The 13372-nt window shown below is 42.6% G+C and overlaps 1 long non-coding RNA gene across 1 annotated transcript; it reads right to left on the reverse strand.

Annotated features, from left to right (window-relative positions):
- Positions 1 to 3983: 3983 nt before the first annotated feature.
- Positions 3984 to 9204, reverse strand: LOC121454942. Its single transcript, XR_005975388.1, has 3 exons — positions 9096 to 9204; positions 8384 to 8560; positions 3984 to 4043 (listed from the first exon to the last, which is right to left on the reverse strand). It is a non-coding gene; the product is annotated as an uncharacterized LOC121454942 (long non-coding RNA).
- Between the last annotated feature and the right edge of the window lie 4168 nt (positions 9205 to 13372).

Below are 13372 nucleotides of genomic sequence, written 5' to 3' on the forward strand. Positions count from 1 at the left end.
TGTATGTGAGTGTGTGTGTGTGTGTGTGTGTGTGTGTGTGTGTGTATGCATGTGTATGTATGCTCACTCGTGCAAGGGCAGATGTTTGTGTTCCATGGTGCATGTGTAGAGGTCAGTACTATACCGGGGACCAGGTTTTTTCCTTTACATTGTTAGGCAGGGTCTTTTCTTCCCACTCTGCTGCATATTCTAAACTGACTCAGGAGCTTCTGAGTAAGTCTCCTGTCTTCACCTCCCCTCTCACAGTACTGGTACACGTGCTACGAGACACATGCCACCACAACCAGCCCTCTCCCCCATTTTTAACAGAAGTTCAAGGTCAAACTCAAATTATCAGGCTCATATAGCAAGCACTTTTATCAAACCTCAGTTACCCTAGTTTTCCTTTAATCGATGCTTATTTCTATGGATTCATGGTGTTTAATTAATTTGCTATTTTTAAATTGTGCTACAAATATGATGATGGGGGGTGGTGGTATGCATGTGCCTGTACTTGTTGAGGTCAGAGGTTGGCTTTGGGTTTCTTCCTCTCTTGCTCTCTGCTTTTTAGTTTTTGAAACAGATTCTCTTCAATGAACATGGAGTCCACCTCTTGGCTAGACTGGCTGGTCAGTGAGCCCTCAAGATCCGCTGGGGCTATAGGCATGCACACTCACCTTTGACTTCTAGGTGGCTGTTACATATCCAGATGCAGTTCTCATGCTTGTACAGTAAGCACCTTGCACACAACAATTTCTCCAGGTTCAGTGTTTTAAAACTATTGGGAACGTAGATTGCCTTTGCAGAGGACCCGAGTTTCGTTCCCAGCACACACATCGAGAGCTAGAAATGTCTTCTGTTGTTCTCTCTGACTTAGAGAGTGTGACGAGAGGCCTTTTCTGGATATATGGGAACCGACACAATGGTTACATTTGCCAGGAGACTGGTAGCTGAACCACACGATTTATGTATACAAGGAACACGTTACCAAGTGCCCTACCCATTGAAAAGACCAAGAAATAGAGGATGGGAAACAGCAAGTAAAAAAGTGAAAGCAGGAACCTTTTGGAAAATCCAGGAACCCAGATATGAAGGATTCATTAAGTTGTACTTGTTTCTGGTTATGTGCCAAGCTGTAACACTTCTTGTCACCACTACAAGTCACAAAGGTTCAATTTAGGTCCTAGAGCCTTACAATGTTGGACAGCTCAACAAATCCACGTGTAATATTGCCATTCTGCCAACCATTATAATTCAGCCGAGCCCAACCTAACCATGTCAGGGACACTTACTTTAAGCCTATAGTTAGACAGAATCCCTTAAAGCCAAAATTACAACAAAGGGTTTCATACCTGTGAGGCTTCTTACATGCTGTGTAGAAAGCGAAAACCAGAACGGTTGAACAGGTTCTTACCATTAACCCATAGAGCTGAAGGTACATGCGGGCTTGAGGATACTGAAACATCTCACTAAGATCACTGGCTGGGAGCTATGATGACGTAATCATCATTTTCTCTCTTTTCTGATGAGACTCAAGTACAGGAAGCAGAAGGTGCAAAGGTGTGGACACCCACTGTTTGAGCAGGTGCAGAATTCTTTGGGCAGACGCCAAGTGTTGACTGGGTCATTTGTTTCCCCCTTTGATGTTGTTTCTTCATGGTGAGCAAGAGCAGCTTGCATCTGTCTGATCCCATGAACCAGTGCTGTCCACCTTGTCTCATTTCTGTCCCCTTTGTTGAGAGTGTCCTTTCCCACTGCCAGGGTCTTTGTTGTGAATCTTCTTGCTTTCAATTCTTCCTTTTCTTCCACTTTGTGGTTTTTGTTGTCATCCGATTCCTTCTGTTCATCATTGGAAGCTCTTCAGTCTCCGTGCCAAGGGGCTTGTGAAGATCTTTATCAGCAGTCAATTCTGGAAGTTTCCCAACTGTCAGCCTAAGTCTGTTACAAGTCTTAGGTCACATACTAATTATGCCTGCTTCCTTACAGTGCAAGACCTCTCTACTCTCCCCAGAAACTGTTGAGAGTAGAAATCTTGCCAAACAAAGCTGTGACTGAAGCTTTTTACCTCAGACTCCTGCCATACTGCTTGCTAAGATGCTAATAAACCTCATGCATCGAGGACAACCCTAACCTTTGGGTGTGTTTTTAAATTGTTTTTCCAAATGCCTATAGTGTGTCTGGTGCGAGTTCTGTCCCTGCAGCATTCTGGACAGCAGAACGTTAATATTATTCAAGGATCCTGGCAGCTTTCATCCATATTTGATCACTTCCGATGACCTACGCAATCATTTGTTGTAAATAGGATGCTTTGGCTAAAGCGCTCGCATGTTGGTCCATTGGTTGGTTGAACGAATGCAGTTACAGTTGGTGGTAGACACACAGCCTTTACGCTAGTGTGGATTGTGCCCATGTGCTGTGGCTATCCATTAGACCAGAAGACTCTTGAATTAAATGCTGTTTTTGTTTATAGAATACTCTTGTCTGTAAAATAAAACAGTTCAAAAACCAATCCTTAGGCAATGCTGGTGTTACCCAGGCTCTCTCTTTCTTGTGATAATAAACAGGGAAAGACAGCTTGCTCATATTCTTGAATGTTCTAGGCTTCTTTAGCTGTAGGAAGATTTTTATTTGTACCCTACAACATCTCCACCCAAAAGCAGCATCTCACAGTCTTTAAATGCATAGTCTTCATGCTTCTAAGACAGGATCATTTCATCAATGTTAAGCAGTTGGTTTTACAGATTTTTCTCAACCACGGAGACCCCAAGCAGCTTGCTCATCCTTCTGGATCAACACTTGCTACCCACTTTAGGTCTTCAGATTTGGAAAATTATGATACTCCAACTCCCACTATGCAAGCCTGCGCTGGGGCAGAAAAATTTATACTCCTTCCTGCTTTGCCTTTATTTTATTTATTTAGGAAGAGTCTTCCGTAGCCGTGAGCTCCCAATTCTCTTGCCTCCACCATCACACCCCAGCTGAGAATTAGTATTACTACCATGTTTCCAACTTGAGTGTTTGAGAGTCAGAAGCGGCGCGTTAGGGTACACAAGGTACACTTGTGAAAGCTCTGGGCACAGGTTGTGCTTTCCAAAGTCCCACTGCTCTCAGCAGGTTGTGGGCGTCCCTATCGCGGTGGCCCTGCTGGTGCCTGGTAAAGCTTCACTTCCGCCATCCCCCACCACAGGGATACACTTTGCAGTTTCTTTGTGGTTTAAGTCACATTTTCTTCTATTGCTAGTGTGATGCAGCCTCTTCTTGTGTTTGCTGCGGATTGATTTGCCCATCTGTGCACGGCATGCTCAGTATTTGCTTACACACTGTATTGATTTGTTTGTCTCTGTCTTATTGATTTTCTTTGTTGATTATGTGTGTTGGGAAAGTGTTCAGGTGGTAGGCTGACTTTACCTGTTTTGCCATGCTTATCGCTTGGTAAAATTGTTCAGTTTTATTTTATTTAAATATCGCATTCATGACTTCATTCTTTTTTTTTTATTGCGAAAAGAAGAAAAAAAAACATAAACAAAAAACAAGTTTCCACCTCCTCCCAGCCTCCCATTTCCCTTCCCCTCCTCCCACCCTTCTCCCCCTCCTCCCACCCTTCTCCCCCTCCTCCCACCCTTCTCCCCCTCCCCCCACTCCTCTCCCCCTCCCTCTCCAGTCCACAGAGCAGTCCGGGTTCCCTGCCCTGTGTTAAGTCCTAGGTCCTCTCCGTCCATATCTAGGAAGGTGAACATCCAAACTGGCTAGGCTCCCACAAAGCCAGCACATTAAGTAGGATCAAAACCCCCTGCCATTGTCCTTGGTGTCTCATCAGCCCTCATGTTCGCCATGTTCAGAGAGTCCGGTTTTATCCCATGCTTTTTCGGTCACAGTCCAGCTGGCCTTGGTGAGCTCCCCGTAGATCAGCTCCTCTGTCTCAGTGGGTGGATGCACGCCTCGTGGTCCCGAATTCTTTGCTCATGTTCTCCCTCCTTCTGCTCCTCCTTGGGACCTTGGGAGCTCAGTCCAGTGCTCCTGTGTGGGTCACTGTCTCGATCTCTATCCATCACCAGATGAAGATTCTATGATGATATGCAAGATATTCGTCAGTATTGCTCTAGGATAGGGTCATTTCAGGTTCCCAATCCTCAGCTGCCTAAGAAACTAACTGGGAACCTCATCTTGGGCACTAGGGAGCCCCTCTAGGGTCAAGTCGCTTGCCCACCCTAAAGTGGCTCCCTTAACTAAGAATTGTGGTTCCGTGCTCCCCTATCCACCTTTCCTTTATCCCAATTCTCCTGTTTCCCAGGTCCCCCCTCCTTCCCTTCTACCTTTTCTCTCCCCATCTCCCCTTACCCCCATCCCACCCCCCCCCCCCAAGATCCCATTTTCTCCCCGGAAATTTGGTCTACTTCCCTTAGCGAAGAGGACAACTATATGTTTTTCCTTCGGTTCACCTTCTTCCTTAGCTTCTTTAGGTTCACCTATTGTAGACTCCGTGGTCCTTATTTATGGCTAGAAACCAATTATGAGTGAGTACATCCCATATTCATCTTTTTGGGTCTGGGACACCTCACTCAGGATAGTGTTTTCTATTTCCATCCATTTGCATGCAAAATTCGAGAAGTCATTGTTTTTTACCGCAGCGTAGTACTCTAGCGTGTATATATTCCATACTTTCTTCATCCATTCTTCCATTGAAGGGCAATTCTCAACAGAAGAAGTTCAAATGGCCAAAAGACACTTAAGGTCGTGCTCAACTTCCTTAGCAATCAGGGAAATGCAAATCAAAACAACTTTGAGATATCATCTTACACCTGTCAGAATGGCTAAACTCAAAAACACCAAGGATAACCTTTGCTGGAGAGGCTGTGGAAGAACGGGTACCCTCATCCATTGCTGGTGGGAATGCAATCTTGTGCAACCACTGTGGAAGTCAGTGTTTCGGTTTCTCAGGAAATTCGGGATCAACTTACCCCTGGACCCAGCAATACCACTCTTGGGAATATACCCAAGAGATGCTCTATCAAATGACAAAAGCATTTGTTCAACTATGTTCATAGCAGTATTATTTGTAATAGCCAGAACCTGGACTTCATTCTTTCATTAATTAATGAACCGTTTTCAAATCTCCTAGGGTAGGTCACTTGATCAAAGGATTATTTTTTCAAGTTAATTCTCTGTCTATCTGATCTCTGTCCAAACTTACAATTTAAAATTATGGCAAAGTGTGTTTTTAGCAGTTGTACCAAATAATAAGAATTTTGGCTCAGGATTTGAATGGTGGTGGCAAATGGCATCTCAGATACTGGAGTTAAGTGTGCTTGCTCCAGTTTAAATGTGTCAGCCTACTTCCAGCTGTTTGGTTGAAAGTGAGACCCCAGCCCCCTGATACCCCTATATCCAAGATGTCTGGGATGTTTGGGTGAAAGCATCTCTCCAGCCCCTGGCACCCATCCTTGGAGTGCCAATGGAGCAGGCATGGATCAGGAAGCTTCATTTCAAGCCCCCTCCCCTGTGAATTGCCTTGGTCCAGACTCCACCTCTGGGAAAGTTTGCCAAGCACTGACCCCTGCCCAGGGAGGGTGAGGACCACGCCCACAGGCTATTCAGGCTGCAGCCCAGAAAAGGAACACACAGTCTCCGGGTTTTGCATGGTCTCTCCTTCTCTCTTTCCCTCGCCGGTGGGCCACCCAAGAGCACTGCATTAAACGTGGGCATCTTTTATTTGGTCTGATTAGAATTATTTGCGTTGGTGGAGAGGCTCGTCTTAAGAAATATTCCTAACATATGGAGGTTCCACCTCTCAGCGAGGCTTGGCTTTCATGGCATGATTGTGACTTCAACGGAAAGCCTGAAAATCAACAAAAATAAATGCGAATGGGTCTCGAAGCCCTGCCGGAATTGAGCAAAAAATAAGGGGGGGGGGGAGAACTCAATGAGACGAAGCCGATCTTATCTTGGCGGAGAGTGTGCAAGAAGGACGTTTTTCCAACAAGTGGTCCTGGGCCCATGGGAAAAACAGGTCCCCTCGGTGGAGTCCTCCATAAATTAGGAATATTTCATAAGACGAGCCACTCACCTGATGCAAATAATTCTAATCAAACCAAGTTAGGTCAAATAAAAGATGCCCATGTTTTATGTTGTACTCCTGGGTGGCCTGGGAAAGAACTTGCAAGGGAAAGAGAGAAGGGGAGACCACATAAAACCTGGAGACCATATGTTTCTTTTCTGGGCTGCAGCCTAAATAGCCTGTGGGAGTGGTCCTAACCCTCTCTGGGCAGAGGTCAGCTCTTGGCAGGCTTTCCTGGAGGTGGAGTCTGGACCAAGATGACTCCCAGGGGAGAGGGCTTGAAATGGAGCTTCCTGCTCCATTCCTGCTCCATTGGCACAGCCTTGTCTTTATTTTCAGTGTTTTAACTTCTTTTCTTTGGGGTTAGTGTGGGAGGTGGGAGAATTCACAACTATGAGGTACACAGAATGACTTCTCAGGCTGAGAGAGACTGACCCTCATTGGTGGATGGCTCTTACGAGTTACAAAATATGTTCACATGCTCTGGAATGACTCCCACAGGACCATTCCTCCTAACTAGGTGTTTGCTTTAATCTATTCTGTCTTGAAATTCGGTTATCTCTGACATTATGGTTCTCTCATTTAAAAGGAAAAAAAAATCACCCACTATCCTAACCCTAACTCTACTGCATTATCTGGACTGTATTTAGTTTAGATAGCACTTGTAGTTTATAGAAGCAGAAGTGCTAGCTCCAACATCATGGTCTGGAGACCAAAGGAAAGAAGTTTGACAGACATGCATGCTGGAGAAGTCTGAGGGCTGAGCAGCTGCCCCAAGGAAAGCATGGAAGGGCGGTAGGGGAGAAGTGGGTGGTAGATTCAATGCTAGTCAGCCTCTGGCCCACAGTGTGGTGCCGAATCCAGTCCAAGCACTGTTGTTGCTTTGCCCTTTCTGATGTCTGATGACTCTATACTCAAGGCTTTGTTACCAAGGATAATTACAAATCAGAAGACACTGGTATAATAACCCCAACACTTAGCAGACAAACAGAAGAGAACCAGGAGTTCAAGGTCATCTTTGGCTATGTAGGTGTTTGGGGCCTAAGGTATATAAGACACTTGGGAGGTAAAAAAGACAGGGCAGCAGGATGATGCAGCAGGATGGGGAGGTAAAAATGGCAGGGCAGTAAGATAATACAGCAGCAGTACTTGCTGCCAAGCCTGATGAACTGAGTTTGATCTGAACTCACATGGTAAAGGACATAACTCCTGCCTTCTAAGCCAGTGGTTCTCAATCTGGGGATTGAATAACCCTTGCATATCAGATATTTATATTACAATTCAGAACAGTAGCATTATAGTTATGAAGTAGCAACGAAAGCAATTTATGTTTGTGGGTCATCACAAATAAGGAATGGTATTATAGGGTTGCAGAAATAGGAAGGTTGAGAATCATTGTTCTAAGATACCCTCTGACTTCTACACAGAACCTTGGCATGGCTGCCCACCCTCCTTGCAAAGTAGATAAATGAATGCAATAAACAAAATTAAACCAATGAAAGCACATTACATGAACAGCAGAATTAGAGATGCATTTCCTTCATCTTTCAAAGATGCTTTGTTTATAATTATAGAAGATTCAAAGTCAAGCCATCAGTAATTACAACTGTGAAAGGTTTTCCTCCCCATAGAAAAGCAATGGAACCAAGGGGAACTACTAAATAATCAACCATTGTGTGTAAGTAGCCATAATAGACAATCGTAATCACCATTTATAGGGAGCTACTTTAATTTCTTGAATTACTCAGGAAAGGGGAATTGAAGCCTGTTGGGTGAACAGAACGGAGGAGTGAAATAATACCCGGAATAGGAAGAGCTGAGTTTAAATATCTGTTAATATCTACTGATCACAGAACCTGAATAAATCACCTAACGTCTGTGGACCTGAGATTTCTCCTCCATTAAATGGGGTCAGTACTGATTGCAACATTCATTGTGAGAGCTGAGGGGGCCAATGTATGCAGGAATATTTTATAAGTTACAAGATATGATATAATTGTTGATAGGAAAAATTGTTAGCAGAGAAGATGAGTGGGCAGCTGCTTTCCACATAAATGTTTTCAAACTCTGCTCTCAGCTCCTCAATGAGACAAGTTTACAGACATTTCCAGACATGAAACAGTTTGGGGCCAAGTCTTGTGTAGTTTTTTTTTTTTTAAGTAAAAGCTTGGGTGGAAGAGATAGGCTGGCCAAATATAAGTGACTAAAGCATTTTAGCTTCTTATTTCATACAAAAATATTTAAATTCGAACAATTCAATTCTAATATATATACATATATATAATTACACACACACATAATTTCCCAGGGACATAGCTGAGGAGAAGGTTTAGAGGGTAAAATGCTTACTTTGCAACCATGAAGATCTGAGTGTGATCCCCAGAACTAATGTAGAAAACTGGGCATTGTGGCATTCACTTTTAATTCCAGCACCGAGAAGGCAGAGACAGGATGATCCTTAGGACTTTCTGGTCAGCCAGGCTAGCTGAATCTGCAAGCTTCATTCAGGACAGTAAGAGAACCCATCTGTGAAATATAGAACAAGGTGCAGGGCTCCTGAGAAATTACATTCCAGGCCATCCTTTGCTCACCATTTGCATATACACATATTAGAATACAAGCATTCATACATGAACATACACAAACACACATACACAAACACAAATGAGAGACAGACACGTGGAGACAGAGAGACAGAGAGATACACAGAGAGACAGAAAGAGAGATAGAGATACAGAGACAGAAGACAGATAGGCAGGCAGGCAGACAGACAGACAGACAGACAGACAGGGACACACATACACACCCCCGGGGGGAGGAATGAAGAGATGCCTTAGCAGATAAGGACTCTTGCTATTCCTGCAAAGTTTAGTTACCAGCTGTATCTGTAGCTTCAGGGGATCTGACATGCTCCATGGGCATCTTTGCCACAGACAGACAGACAGACAGACACACACACACACACATGGACAGACGAAAAGAAAAATAAAATAAATCTAAGATTTTTCTAGAGCACAAAGATAATAAAATACGGAGATCTTTCATTTTCGTGCCCCCATACTTTTGTCTTTGAAGTGTTACAAATCCCTGTTTTGTTGAGGTGATCGCAGTTTGTTTAGGAGAGAAGGAGTTCTGGGGAAGCATGACTTGTCAGTGACTTTGCCACAGCCGTTGGTGATATTACACAACTTTAGGCTGGTGACCTAATAGCAGCTAGGGAATCAAAGGCTGAGGTCATTCAGTTTTGGCAGTGTGCAGTTTCTAGCTTTCCTGTCTTTGTTGTTGAATTTTGACGAGTCGACTTAGACAAGACTAGTTTACATTTCTATAAATTTAATAACGGTGATGAAGACCATCTTCAGTTTCAAAAATAAGACCACTTTATATATAGTAGCTGTGGCCATGATGATCTTATTTCAAAGTGGCTTCAGGGATGCATCCAGATCTCTAGTGGAATATTCTCAAAATATCAGATCAAAGCTCTAAGTGAAAAGGTTTAGGATTGAGATGTGACACCTGATTCCCTAGTAGAACATTTAGTAAATTGATTGCTGTAACTTTTCTCCTTGAAAAATATTGGAAACCCTTCCAGAGCAGAGTTCCATGAGCTGGGCAGAGTCCTTGGCTGCACTCCTCATTCCTGATACACTGGGTGTCATTGCCTTCCTTCTTCCTCCCCTCACTGTGGTTACCTTGGTTGGGAGATAAACTGGCCAATCCTGACCTGCTCTTCAATCCCACCCAATTTTGTATTTTGTCCACTGAAATTATTGGCTACTTCTAAATACACCCATGTTCCTTCTAGCTTTGACACAGGTGGAACATTTATCTTGGTGAGTGTATTTGCTTATGCAAGATGAGTATTGCTGACATAGTGATACCAACAGGCTTGAGAATATTGCCTAGTTAATAGAATCATATATTCTTAACATTCTTTGTAAAAATTACTCTTCTTGCCAGAGTTTGGGATTACTTTTGTATTTTTTTTTAATCCAAGAAAGAGTTTTAACTCATACTTCTTGGATGCTTGTTAAAATACATCCTCACACTCTGACAAGATGTTGAGTTATCATACAAGAGCCTACCAGTGTCAACAGAGTAGGGAGGCCACGTGAGATCACTGAGCGTACTCTGTGTACACTGAGATCACCTTCATTCAGGGCACAGCACTCGCCTCCTGCCTATGCTGGACACATGTTGGCGGTACACTGTGTTTGTGTCTATTGCCATTGTTGTTTCTTCTGGGCTACTACATGTTTATTCAGGCCAGAAAGTTGGAAGTCACTCCCGAATCTTGCTACTCCCCTGCTTACCACACTCCACGAAGTAGCAGACCCTAATCCTACTCTGACTACACGAATCAGTTAGTTCCTCCAGGGCAGTCTTGTCTAGTCCAGTTACTTGACATAGCTATAGTTTGCAGCGTTTCTACAAGCAACTGTGTCTGGTTACGTTCCAAGTGTACTGACATAGTTTGTTTGATATCCTTCTTGCATTTCTCTCTGTCAAGTTAAACTCTAAACTCTTTATAGGACTTAGAAAGCTCTTTGTGGTGTGGCTTCTGCCTCTTTCTTGGTACCCTGACTGTTTATTAAATCACACTCCATGACACCTGAAGCATCCCCAAGACTCCATGCACTCCCATTTCCCGGTTGTAGTACCTTTTTTCCCTCTTGCACCAGGTCCTTTTACTAGCCTACCATAGGATTGGTATATGGCAGTTGTTTAATTTACATTCGGAGAATGAAAAGAATGGAAGAATGGAGGATGAATGTATGTCTAGATGGCTACTTCAGAGACAGGATTCCAGCAACACAGGTAGATTTCTACTTAAATCTTGATCCCCAGAATTGATCCGATTTAGAAAGGCCAAGAGTCAATCTGGCTTTACGATGTAACTCTAGACTTAGAATAATAGTTATTAAGATAGTGAGGGTGGGTCTCTTCCCAGAGAATCTGAATTAATTGGTTGAGGGGCTGTATTTTGTTCCTTTTTAAAAATCAAACTATTTGATTATCAAATAGCCAGGTTATGTGGTGTTGAAACCTTTCCCCTAGGTTCTCTCTATAAGAAAGACCAAGGAAGGCAATTCTTCATTTTGAAATAGTTACTGATTTGTTCTATGGCTTAAGCATTATGTAGTACTCATGGTTTTGCTTCTCACTGGATGATAAGCATAGCAGGAGGAATAAGAGGAAGTTGGTCGTATTTAACTAGGACCAATGGTGCCACCCAATCAGCTTCCTAATTAACCTAACCCAGAAGCTGCCCCAACAGGAGTTCACAGAGCTTTGCTCCCATGATGGTTTTAAATTTCATCAGGCTGTCCATTAAGATTAACCATTACAACTCTACTTCTTGACAACCTTTGTACCTAAACACATCCCTTTAGGCCATAACATTCTACTCCTTGTCCCCATAAGCACATGGACCTCTCAAAATACAAAATGAATTCAGTTGAAGTTAAGTTTCCACGGTCTTTAATAGCTATAACACTGCTCAAAAATTTAAATTTTGTCTGCAAAGTTTTTTTTTCTAAAATCTAGCCAACTTCTTAACTATGAACTCCTAACAGTCAAATAGTCAAACCAGAAACAAATTATATACTTCCAACATACAATAGTACGGAGTAAATAAATATTCCCATTCCAAAAGGGAAGAGGGGGAGGCATATCTAAGACATATAAGACAAAAGCAAAGAAAAAAAATCCCAGCATGGTGAACAGCAAATCATGTAATTGCATCTTCAGTATCCAGGGCTCATAACACAATTATCTGGGCTCCAAAGGGCTTGGGTAGTCATTTTTTTCTAGCCTTGCTACCTGCCGTACACATAGCCTCTCCCTTGAACCAGCCCCACTCAGTGCACGCAACATTACACAGTGTGTTCCTTGATTCTGTATCTCTAACATCCTGGAATCATCATTGTAACTTTGGCTTCACACTGTAGTTCCTCAGGGTCTCACTGCCGGATTCCAACTCTTTCACACATTTCCTTGCTTCAGTATCTCTCTGAAATTATGTTTCAGGCCTCCATGGGCTTCTGCTGAGTCTCTATGTTCTGACTCTGGGAAAACACCTTCCCAGACAGTTGATTTTGACAAGGGAAACCTCTTCAGTGACGTTCTCAGTTTAGGCTCCCTCCTTTTAGATGAATCTTTGCTTTTGCAACATGGAGCTTTTCATCTTCATAATCTGGGAGCCCTCATCCTATTGTAGTAATGCAAAGGACTGGGTATTTCTTTAATGGTGCTAATCTCTTTAACAATTATAGGTGCTTCCAAACCTGCCTTATCTTCAACTGCTGTTTTTGTTTTCTTCCTCCTTCACATTTTGCTACCTGCCATTGTAGGGCTGGATAAGCACAGCGAACAGTAATTATGAAACAGTCACTGTGATATTATCTTGAAACTTCCTATGCCAAACAAGCTAATCCATTTTTGTTATTTTTTATCTTAGCCTCACTCAAGTTCTTAGGACTCGGGTAGAATGTAGCCAGATTCTTTCCCAGACTATGACATTAATAGCCTCCAGTTCAGTTCCCAGTAGAGTCCTTGCTCTCTTCTGAAACCTTATAAGCTAAGACTCCAGGGTCCTTGTATCTGTTAGGATTTTTGCCTCTCAACCTCCCACTATAATGGTCTACTAGTCTCTGCTGATAGCATTATAGAGTTTTTCTAGCTTAACGTTCCAAACTTGCCTACATTCCTCTTGAAAAGACTTCCCAAAGACCTGTAACCACACAGCCAAACTTATCACAGCAATGACCCCACTCCTGGTGCTGTTTTTTTCCCATTAGTTTCTGTTATTGTTTCTCTGATAAAACACCTGGAAGAACAACCTCAGGAAGGAATTGTTTATACGGGCTCACATTTAGAAAATATAATTCACAAGGCAGCAAGAGCTTGCGAGCTGATTAGATTACATTCAAAGACATGAAGCAAAAAGCAGTGAATTCTGGTATAAAACTCACTTTTATTTTCTACTTTTTATCCAGTTCAAGACTTTAGCACTTTGAATAGTACAATCCACATTTAAGGTAAAAAATTCTCCACCTCAGTTAACATAGTGAAGAAACTTCCTCAGAGACATATCCAGAAGTTTCCATGGCCACTCCACATCCCATTGTGAGTTCACAACCAAGCTTATCCATCACAGTTAGGGATTACGTATCTAGGGATTTGTTCATTTCTTCTAGATTTTCTAGTTTATTGTAATATAAGTTTTCAAAATATTCTCTGCTGTTCCTTTTGAATTCAGTGTATTGATCTGTTTTAACATCACTTTTAGTTTTAAAATTTATTAATTTGGATATCTTTTTCTTTTATTTATTTGGC

Source organism: Microtus oregoni, unplaced genomic scaffold (genome assembly GCF_018167655.1).
Source record: "Microtus oregoni isolate MIOR12 unplaced genomic scaffold, Mior012 000013F_ref0000133, whole genome shotgun sequence".
Classification (NCBI taxonomy): Eukaryota; Metazoa; Chordata; class Mammalia; order Rodentia; family Cricetidae; genus Microtus; species Microtus oregoni.